Here is a 10,933-nt window from a genome sequence, read left to right as displayed (position 1 = left end):
CGGCAGAACCGTCAAAAAAAAAACCGTAAAGGGTTTTAGCTGGGTTTCTTTTCTCAAATACCCACAGGCCACAGGCATGCGTATCATCGCATTAAAGAAGAAGCAGCAAAGAAGCCGGGTATATACAAGATCTTTCAGCCAACGCTAATCACGAGAATTAGCCTCCACATCCACCACGCACACCCACCCTGCCTACTATGATACATGTTTCCCTAGTCCAACCTCATGCCAATGACAACAAGGCAAAGCCACAGAGCAACCCAGTCACGTCACAACCATCGCCGAGACTTCTACAACAAGACCAAAACCCAAGGCTAACACATACCAACGTACCGCCACCCATTTGCGCCAAGAGGAAGTCAGCAAGTGAACGGCAAGGCCTGAGCGAACCTAGGGAAGGTACCGTCGTGAGGGGACCAGAGATGGCGTACATTGCGCCCAGGAGGACCACGCCCAGAGTGGCAGCCGACTGACTCAAACCATGATACGTCTCCAACGTATCTACTTTTCCAAGCACTTTTGCCCTTATTTTTTACTCTAACTTGCATGATTTGAATGAAACTAATTCGGACTGACGCTGTTTTCAGTAGAACTGCCATGATGTTGTTTTATGTGTAGAAAAGAAAAGTTCTCGGAATGTCCTGAAAATCCACGGAGTGACTTTTTGGAAAATATAAAAAATATTGGCGAAAAAATCAAGACCAGGGGGCCCACACCCTGTCCACGAGACAGGGGGGCGTGCCCCCTCCCCCTGGGCACGTCCCCCTATCTCGTGGGCCCCCTGGACCTCCACCAACCTCAACTCCAACTCCATGTATTCACGTTCGGAGAGAAAAAAATCAGAGGGAAAGTTTCATCGCGTTTTACAACACAGAGCCGCCGCCAAGCCCTAATCTCCCTCGAGAGGGCTGATCTGGAGTCCGTTCGGAGCTCCGGAGAGGGGGATTCGTCGCCGTCGTCATCATCAACCATCCTCCATCACCAATTTCATGATGCTCACCGCCGTGCATGAGTAATTCCATCGTAGGCTTGCTGGACGGTGATGGGTTGGATGAGATTTACCATGTAATCACTTTAGTTTTTGTTAGGGTTTGATCCCTAGTATCCACTATGTCCTGAGATTGATGTTGCTATGACTTTGTTATGCTTAATGCTTGTCACTAGGGCCCGAGTGCCATGATTTCAGATCTGAACCTATTATGTTTTCATGAATATATGTGTGTTCTTGATCCTATCTTGCAAGTCCATAGTCACCTATTATGTGTTATGATCCGACAACCCCGAAGTGATAATAATCGGGATACTTCTAGGTGATGACCATAGTTTGAGGAGTTCATGTATTCACTATTTGCTAATGCTTTGTTCCGGTTCTCTATTAAAAGGAGGCCTTAATATCCCTTAGTTTCCGCTAGGACCCCGCTGCCACGGGAGGGTAGGACAAAAGATGTCATGCAAGTTCTTTTCCATAAGCATGTATGACTATTTACGGAATATATGCCTACATTACATTGATGAACTGGAGCTAGTTCTATGTCACCCTATGTTATAGCTATTACATGAGGAATCGCATCCGGCATAATTATCCATCACTGATCCATTTTCTACGAGCTTTTCACATATTGTTCTTCGCTTATTTACTTCTCCGTTGGTACTGTTACATCTACTACAAAAACCCAAAAACTATTATCTTTACTTTTGCCACCGTTACCTTTATTATCATACCACTTTGCTACTAAATACTTTGCTGCAGATACTAAGTTATCCAGGTGTGGTTGAATTGACAACTCAACTGCTAATACTCAAGAATATTCTTTGGCTCCCCTTGTGTCGAATCAATAAATTTGGGTTGAATACTTTACCCTCGAAAGCTGTTGCGATCCTCTACACTTGTGGGTTATCAAGACTAATTTCTGGCGCCGTTGCCGGGAGCATAGCTCTATTCTCTGAGTCACTTGGGATTTATATCTGTTGATCACTATGAAGAATTTGAAAGACGCGAAAACTACGATCTATCCCTCAACTACGAGGGGAGGTAAGGAACTGCCATCTAGCTCTGCACTAGATTCTCCTTCTGTTTTGAGTAAGCTTGTGACACCTAAACCTACTACTGCTATGAACTCTGATATGTCGCATGTTATTGATGATGCCACTTCTGCTATGCATGATACTTATGATGAAACTACTTCTGTGTGTGATACTACTTTGCCATTAGGTGAATTTCTTGATGAACAACTTGCTAGAGTTAGGGGGAATGAAATTATTGAAGATGCTATTATTGATGATAGTGATGATGAAAATTCTCTCAATGATTATGAATTGCTTGTTGTTCCTGAGGGTTATGTTATGAATAAAGAAGCTGCTAGAGCTATCTTTGCTTGCAATGATAGATATGATCTTAAGAAATTATTAGCTAAATGGAAGCAGCAGTCTCTTAATGCTAGAATGAAACCCGACCCTGCTTTTGCTACTTCACCTATTTGTGTTACTGATAAGGATTATGAATTCTCTGTTGATCCTGAGATTATTACTTTAGTTGAATCTGATCCTTTTTATGGCCTTGAATCTGAAACTGTTGTGGCACATCTTACCAAGTTGAATGATATAGCTATCCTGTTTACTAATGATGAGAAGTCTCGCTATTATTATATCCTTAAGATATTTCCGTTCTCATTAAAGGGTGATGCTAAGACTTGGTATAATTCTCTTGCTCCTGGTTGTGTGTGTAGTCCTCGGGATATGATTTATTACTTCTTTGCTAAATATTTCCCTGCTCATAAGAAACAAGCTGCCTTGCGGGAAATATATAATTTCGTGTAAATCAAAGAAGAGAGTCTCCCACAAGCTTGGGGGAGGCTTCTCCGGTTGCTCAATGCTTTGCCTGATCATCCTCTCAAGAAAAATGAAATACTTGATATCTTTTATAATGGACTAACCGATGCTTCCAAGGACTACTTGGATAGTTGTGCTGGTTGTGTTTTCAGGGAAAGAACCATCGACGAAGCTGAATTGCTATTGAATAATACGTTGACTAATGAAAATAATTGGACTCTTCCTGAGCCAATTCCTGAGGCAATACCTAAACCAATTGAGCCAACTCCTGATCCTGTTCCTAAACCCACTCAGAAGAAGAGAGGTGTTTTATTTCTCAGTCCTGAAGATATGCAAGAGGCAAAGAAATCAATGAAAGAAAAAGGTATTAAAGCTGAAGATGTTAAGAATTTACCTCCTATTGAAGAAATACATGGTCTTAATATACCGCCTGTCGAAGAATCACATTGTCTTGATAACCCGACACAGGTAGTAAAGGTAAATTCTCCCTATAGATATGATAAAGTTGAAATCCCCTCTACTAAATTTCATAGCCCATGCTTAGATGAATTTGATGACTTTATGGCTAGACAAGAAAGTTTTAATGCTTATGTTGATAGAGAGTTAAAGAATAATGCTTTCAAGATAGGACACGTGAGCGATAATATGGCTAGAGTTAAAGGTGAACTTAAACTCATTAGCAAATATACTTCTATGGTTGCTACTCAAGCTGAGCAAGTACTTAAAGCTCAAAATGATTTGCTTGATGAATTAAATAATAAAAATGACTTTGTTGTTAGAGTGGCTACTAGAACTAGTAGAATGACTCAGGAACCTTCGTATCTTGAAGGCCACCCTAAGAGAATCGAGCAAGATTCTCAGAGAAATAATTTAGAGGCACCTAGTTCTTCTAAAAAGGAGAAAAAGAAAAACGATAGAACTTTGCATGCTTCTAGTGAACCTACTGTAGACACACCTGAGAATTCCAATGATATTTCTATTTCTGATGCCGAAACACAATCAGGTGATGAACATGAACCTAGTGATAATGTTAATGATAATGTTCATGTTGATGCTCAACCTAGCAAAAACAACGATGTAGGGATTGAACCTGCTGTTGATCTTGATAACCCACAATCAAAGAATCAACGTTATGATAAGAGAGATTTTGTTGCTAGGAAGCACGATAGAGAAAGAGAACCATGGGTTCAGAAACCCATGCCCTTTCCTCCTAAACCATCCAAGTCAAAGGATGATGAGGATTTTGAGCGCTTTGCTGAAATGATTAGACCTATTTTCTTACATATGCGCTTAACTGATATGCTCAAAGTAAATCCTTATGCTAAGTATATGAAGGATATCATTACAAATAAAAGAAAGATACCGGAAGCTGAAATTTCCACCATGCTTGCTAATTACACTTTTAAGGGTGGAATACCAAAGAAACTTGGAGATCCCAGGGTACCAACTATACCATGCTCCATTAAAAGAAATTATGTTAGAACTGCTTTATGTGATCTTGGAGTCGGTGTTACTGTTATGCCTCTCTCTTTATATCGTAGACTTGATTTGAATAAGTTGACACCTACTGAAATATCTTTGCGAATGGCTGATAAATCAACTGCTATACCTGTCGGTATTTGTGAGGATGTGCCTGTTGTGGTTGCAAATGTCACTATCTTAACAGACTTTGTTATTCTTGATATTCTCGAGGATGATAGTATGTCTATTATCCTTGGTAGACCTTTTTTGAATACTGCAGGGGCTGTTATTGATTGCAACAAAGGCAATGTCACTTTTCATGTTAATGGTAATGAGCATACGGTACACTTTCCGAGGAAACAATCTCAAGTTCATAGCATCAATTCTATTGGAAAAGTCCCAACTATTATTATTTGAGGTTTTGAATTTCCTCTCCCTACTGTCAAGAAAAAGTATGATATTCTTATTGTTGTGGATTTTCATATCCCCATTGAGGTAACTTAGTGTTATTCAAAATTTCTCCAGTTCCATGTTATTCGGAATGAGTTTGTTAACAAGACTTGATCAACCTTGTTAGTGGATTCATTTTGATGATCACGAGATGGATGAAACTAGAAGGCACAACCTTCTATACCCACCTTTTTACTTCCCGTATTTAGAATAAATAAAGCAAAAATAGTATTATCTGTCTGTTTTCTTATTTATCCGTGCATTAAAAAATAGCCTGAAAATAAAAGTGCTCCAAATGCCCTGCAAATTTAGTATGATTTTTTATGGAATATTTGAGGATTTTAGGCACTGAAAACACTGCAGGAGGGGCAAGCACCAGGCCACGAGAGTGGAGGGCGCGCCCACCCCACCTGGGCGCGCCCCCTGTCTCGTGGGCCCCTGGTGGCCCTCCTCCACTTATGCCAGCACCCACACACTTCATCTTCTACCCAAAAAAATCCCCATCCAGCTCAAGCACGAGTTCTAGCTCATTTTGCTGCGATTTTTGATCTCCTTGCTCAAAGCTCCATTTACAAAACTGCTTTGGGAGATTGTTGCTTGGTATGTGACTCCTCCATTGGTCCAATTAGTTTTTGTTCTAGTGTTTTATTCATTGCAAAATTTTGCTGCATAGGTGACCATGTTCTTGAGCTTGCATGTTGAATTTATGAGGTCCCAAATAATTCTGATGCATGATATAGGCTCTAGGCACTTGTAGGAGTAGTTGCTACCAATCTTGTTTAGTTTTATTCACTTTTATTTTGAAGTTACTAAAATTTCAAAAAAAATCAGAAAATATTAAAGAAATTTTTGAGGGGCTCTTCTAGCCAAGGCTCTCAGGAAAAACAAGCCAAAGAGAAGGAAAAAGCCAAGTATAATCTTCCTCGCTTAGCGGAAGTGCGTCGTGTGAATGGCCATGCAATGATTTCTTGAAAGAAGCTAGAATTCATGAAGATTTTTATTCTTTGATCGAGACTGCGGGCCTCACCGGTTTCATCAACGACCGAATCGGTCAGTGTCTCTTACTCACTAATACTTTCGTGCAAAACTTTTATTATTATCCTAAGAAGTCACCGCCCGCAGTATCATTTCATTTATATGATGAATTTAGAGAAATGTCTTTACGTAATTTTTGCGGTGTGTAGGATACCTTATGAGGGAGAATTAGAGGAACCCCGTCATAAAGATGTGGATGGCTTTGTTAATACTATCGCTGTAGAGGAGCCAAAGAAGGGTTCTGAGGCAAAAATCTCTAGCATACACTTTCCTGTTTTACGCTACTTTGCCATATTTGCTAGTAGATGCTTGATTGGTCATGGAAATAGTGGAAGCTTTAGTGTTCCTGATATTATCATTCTTCAACATGCCTTGCTTGGAGACAATACTTTTAGTATGGGTGCCGTCGTTGCTAAACGGCTAGCCCTGAATCGTACAAAAGGCCCCATATTTGGAGGTATCTATGTTGCACATCTTGCTAGACATTTTCAGATACCCATTAGGCACCATGAGAAAGAGGAGACAAAATTGCCTCCTCGCATTTTAGATTACAAGAGCATGGTAGCACACAAGTTTATTGTTGACAACGAAGAGAAGATGCTCTTGTATAAACTTAGATTTAATAAGAAACACATTGAGATTATTATTTTGCCTGCGCCTGTGTTGTTTGATTTGCTTGCAGAAAATTTTCTTGTCACACCGGAAGCGGTGAACAATCATCGAGCCCAAGCTTTTACTCCAGAACCTGAACCTGAGCCGGAACCTGATCTGGACCCTTATCGTGATCATCTATCCAGTGGGATCCGGAGATGACCAGCCAGTGGTATCCTGACTACACCTCCCAGTACAACGGGGAGAGTAGCGGCGGTCCTTGGTACTAGACCAACTTAGGCCAAAAGCCTAAGCTTGGGGGAGTACGTATTTCTCACCGACTTTACATTCATGTTCACACACTAGTCTTCGGTGCTCATACTCTTTCATTGTATTATCCATGCTAGTTTAAATTTCTTTTTCTAGTTTTCTTCTTGTATGTTTGATAAACCTTAAGAAAAAAACCAAAAAAATTAGTTAGTTTAATTTCCATGCTTGTAGTAGAAATTAAAATGAAAACCCAAAAAGATTTCTAGTTCTTCTTCTTACTTGTTGGGAGCTTTCCCGTGTAAATAGTTTTATTTTCTTTTCTTTCCTTTGGGGGTCGAGAAGACCATATTGAAAATGTTTAGTGGCTCTCATATGCATGATTGTTTATTTAACTTAGAGCCCATATTACTTGTCTTCTCTCTTGAGTTGAATGCTTGCAGATTCCAGCTTAGTCCAATGCACGTGCACTCTTATTATTATACACATCGTTCGGTCGTGTAAGTGAAAGGCAATAGTGACGATATATGATGGGCTTATTGGGATGAGAAAAGCTGGTATGAACTCGACCACTTTTGTTTTTGTAAATATGATGAGTTCATCGTTTCTGAGTCAGCTTATTATGAAGTAAACATATTTGCAATGACATTTAGAGATTATAGTTGCTTGTGCCATGCTTGATTAGCTATGAGTTATAATGGTTTACCTTGCGTGCCAACATGCTATTAGAATGATTATGATGTGATATGATGGGATGGTATCCTCCTTTAAATGAATTGAGTGACTCGACTTGGCACATGTTCATGCATGTAGTTGAATCAAATCAACATAGCCTTCATGATATTTATGTTCATGGTGGATTATATCCTACTCATGCTTGTATTCGGTGTGAATTAATTTTAATGCATGTTTATGACTGTTGTCGCTCTCTCAGTTGGTCACTTCCCAGTCTTTTGCTAACCTTCACCTGTACTAAGCGGGAATACAGCTTGTGCATCCAAACTCCATAAACCCCAAAGTTGTTCCATATGAGTCCACTATACCTTCCTATATGCGGTATTTACCTACCGTTCCAAGTAAATTTGCATGTGCCAAACTCCAAACCTTCAAATGAAATTCTGTTTTGTATGCTCGAGCAGCTCATGTTACAACTAGGGCTGCCTATATCTTCCATGCTAGGTGGGTTATTCTCAAGAGGAGTGGACTCCGCTCCTCATTCACGAGAAAGGGTCGGTAACCGGGATGCCCAGTCCCATGATCCAAAAAGATCAAAGCAAATCAAAATAATTAAACAAACCCCCCCAGGGTTGTTGTTAGTTGGAGGCACTCGTTGTTTCGAGCAAGCCATGGATTGATGCTTGATTGGTGGATGGGGGAGTATAAATATTTACCATTCTGTTTGAGAACTGCCTATAATGCATGTAGTATGGAAGATAAAGCCATCTCATAGTTGTTGCGTTGATAGTGAAAGTATGCCGCTCAAAATGTTATTCAATCTCTATTTTAAAATCGAGCTCTGGCACCTCTACAAATCCCTGCTTCCCTCTGTGAAGGGCCTATCTATTTACTTTTATGTTGAGTCATCACCCATCTTATTAAAAAGCACCAGCTGGAGAGCACACTGTCATTTGCATTCATTACTATTGGTTTATATTGGGTATGACTTGACTGGATCTCTTTTACCATGAATTACAATGTTTAGTCAGTCCTTGATCTTTAAAGGTGCTCTGCATTTATGTTTTGCGGTCTCAGAAAGGGCTAGCGAGATACCATTTTGTTATATCATGTTATGATTATTTTGAGAAAGTGTTGTCATCCGAGTTTTATTATTATGGCTTGCTAGCTGATTATGCTATTGATATGAGTAATTGTGAGACCTAAGTGTTATTGTGAGTATGGTTAGTTCATAATATTTGCTGAAACCTGAATGATTGCTTTGCATGTTTACAACAACAAGAGCAAACAGAGTTTGTAAAAGTTTTTCTTTATCACTTTCAGTTTATCAACTGAATTGATTGAGGACAAGCAAAGGTTTAAGCTTGGGGGAGTTGATACGTCTCCAACGTATCTACTTTTCCAAACACTTTTGCCCTTGTTTTGGACTCTAACTTGCATGATTTGAATGAAACTAACCCGGACTAACGTTGTTTTCAGCAAAACTGCCATGATGTTGTTTTATGTGTAGAAAAGAAAAGTTATCGGAATGTCCTAAAAATCCACGGAGCGACTTTTTGAAAAATATAAAAAATATTGGCGAAAGAATCAAGACCAGGGGGCCCACACCCTGTCCACGAGACAGGGGGGCGCGCCCCTCCCCCTGGGCACGCCCCCCTATCTCGTGGCCCCCCTGGACCTCCACCGACCTCAACTCCAACTCCATATATTCACGTTCGGGGAGAAAAAAAAACAGAGAGAAAGTTTCATCGTGTTTTACGACATGGAGCCGCCGCCAAGCCCTAATCTCTCTTGGCTGATCCGAAGTCCGTTCGGAGCTCCAGAGAGGGGGATTCGTCGCCGTCGTCATCATCAACCATCCTCCATCACCAATTTTATGATGCTTACCGCCGTGCGTGAGTAATTCCATCATAGGCTTGCTGGACGGTGATGGGTTGGATGAGATTTACCATGTAATCAAGTTAGTTTTGTTAGGGTTTGATCCCTAGTATCCACTATGTTCTGAGATTGATGTTGCTATGACTTTGCTATGCTTAATGCTTGTCACTAGGGCCCGAGTGCCATGATTTCAGATCTGAACCTATTATGTTTTCATGAATATATGTGTGTTCTTGATCCTATCTTGCAAGTCTATAGTCACCTATTATGTGTTATGATCCGACAACCCCGAAGTGATAATAATCGGGATACTTCTCGGTGATGGCCATAGTTTGAGGAGTTCATGTATTCACTATTTGCTAATGGTTTGTTTCGGTTCTCTATTAAAAGGAGGCCTTAATATTCCTTAGTTTCCGCTAGGACCCCGCTGCCACGGGAGGGTAGGACAAAAGATGCCATGCAAGTTCTTTTCCATAAGCACGTATGACTATTTATGGAATACATGCCTACATTGCATTGATGAACTGGAGCTAGTTCTGTGTCACCCTATGTTATAGCTATTACATGAGGAATCGCATCCGGCATAATTATCCATCACTGATCCATTTTCTACGAGCTTTTCACATATTGTTCTTCGCTTATTTACTTCTCCGTTGGTACTGTTACATCTACTACAAAAACCCAAAAACTATTATCTTTACTTTTGCCACCGTTACCTTTATTATCATACCACTTTGCTACTAAATACTTTGCTGCAGATACTAAGTTATCCAGGTGTGGTTGAATTGACAACTCAACTGCTAATACTCAAGAATATTCTTTGGCTCCCCTTGTGTCGAATCAATAAATTTGGGTTGAATACTTTACCTTCGAAAGCTGTTGCGATCCCCTACACTTGTGGGTTATCAAGCCACACCAACGAGACTCCTCGAGTAACAAGACGACGCCTTCAGGAAGGTAACGACGCCTTGACGACGCCGCCGCCATCTGGTCCGAAGGCCAGACCAAGACAAGGGTTTCCCCCTAGCTCGAGGAAGGGAGTCCGATCGAGTGCAACACAACGCCTCCAGGAAGGGAACGACGCCCGTGGGCGTCGCCGTTTTGAGCCTCGTCTCGAAGCACGGATTTCTCCCAACCTAGATCGGAGAACCCAACACCCACCGAAGCCGCAATAGTAGATCAACCACCGCATCTGTAAGAGTCACATTTCGCATTACCGTAGCCTCCGCCACTAGCCCTGCGAGATCTGGACAAACTCACCGCTACCAGCACACCACCTCGAGCGACGCCACCACGTCGCCGCCCTCGATCTGTGGCACACCGCCACCACCACGGACTCGCGGATGCCAGCCGAAGCAGTCGCGCCCCAGACAGCCCGCCACGCGCGGAGGCCCGCCTTGGAAGCTGCCGCCCCCGCCAGATGTGGGTCGGTAGGACCCCAGAAACGAGGCCATCCTCTAGCCCCGACATCGGGAACCGCAAGCCGCCTCCCTCCCGCTCATCCACGTCCCCGGGGCCGCCGTGCCGGCATGCCCGGGCTGGCGAGTCGCCATCTCCGTCTCCAGCCGAGACCAGCAGTCTAGCGCTACCACGAGAAGGATCCGCCCCCGGCACCGTTTGCAGCGGGGGCCCGATGCCATCGCAACACAGATGTCGGCGGCAGCGGCGGAGGGGAGCACCAGTGGGGGAGTTCTAGGTGGCGGTGGAGTTTCAAAAGGCCGAAATGATTCAAAGAAATGGAATTCAA

Source organism: Triticum dicoccoides, chromosome 5B (assembly GCF_002162155.2).
Source record: "Triticum dicoccoides isolate Atlit2015 ecotype Zavitan chromosome 5B, WEW_v2.0, whole genome shotgun sequence".
NCBI classification, from domain to species: domain Eukaryota; kingdom Viridiplantae; phylum Streptophyta; class Magnoliopsida; order Poales; family Poaceae; genus Triticum; species Triticum dicoccoides.
Note: the sequence above shows the minus strand (reverse complement) of the source record.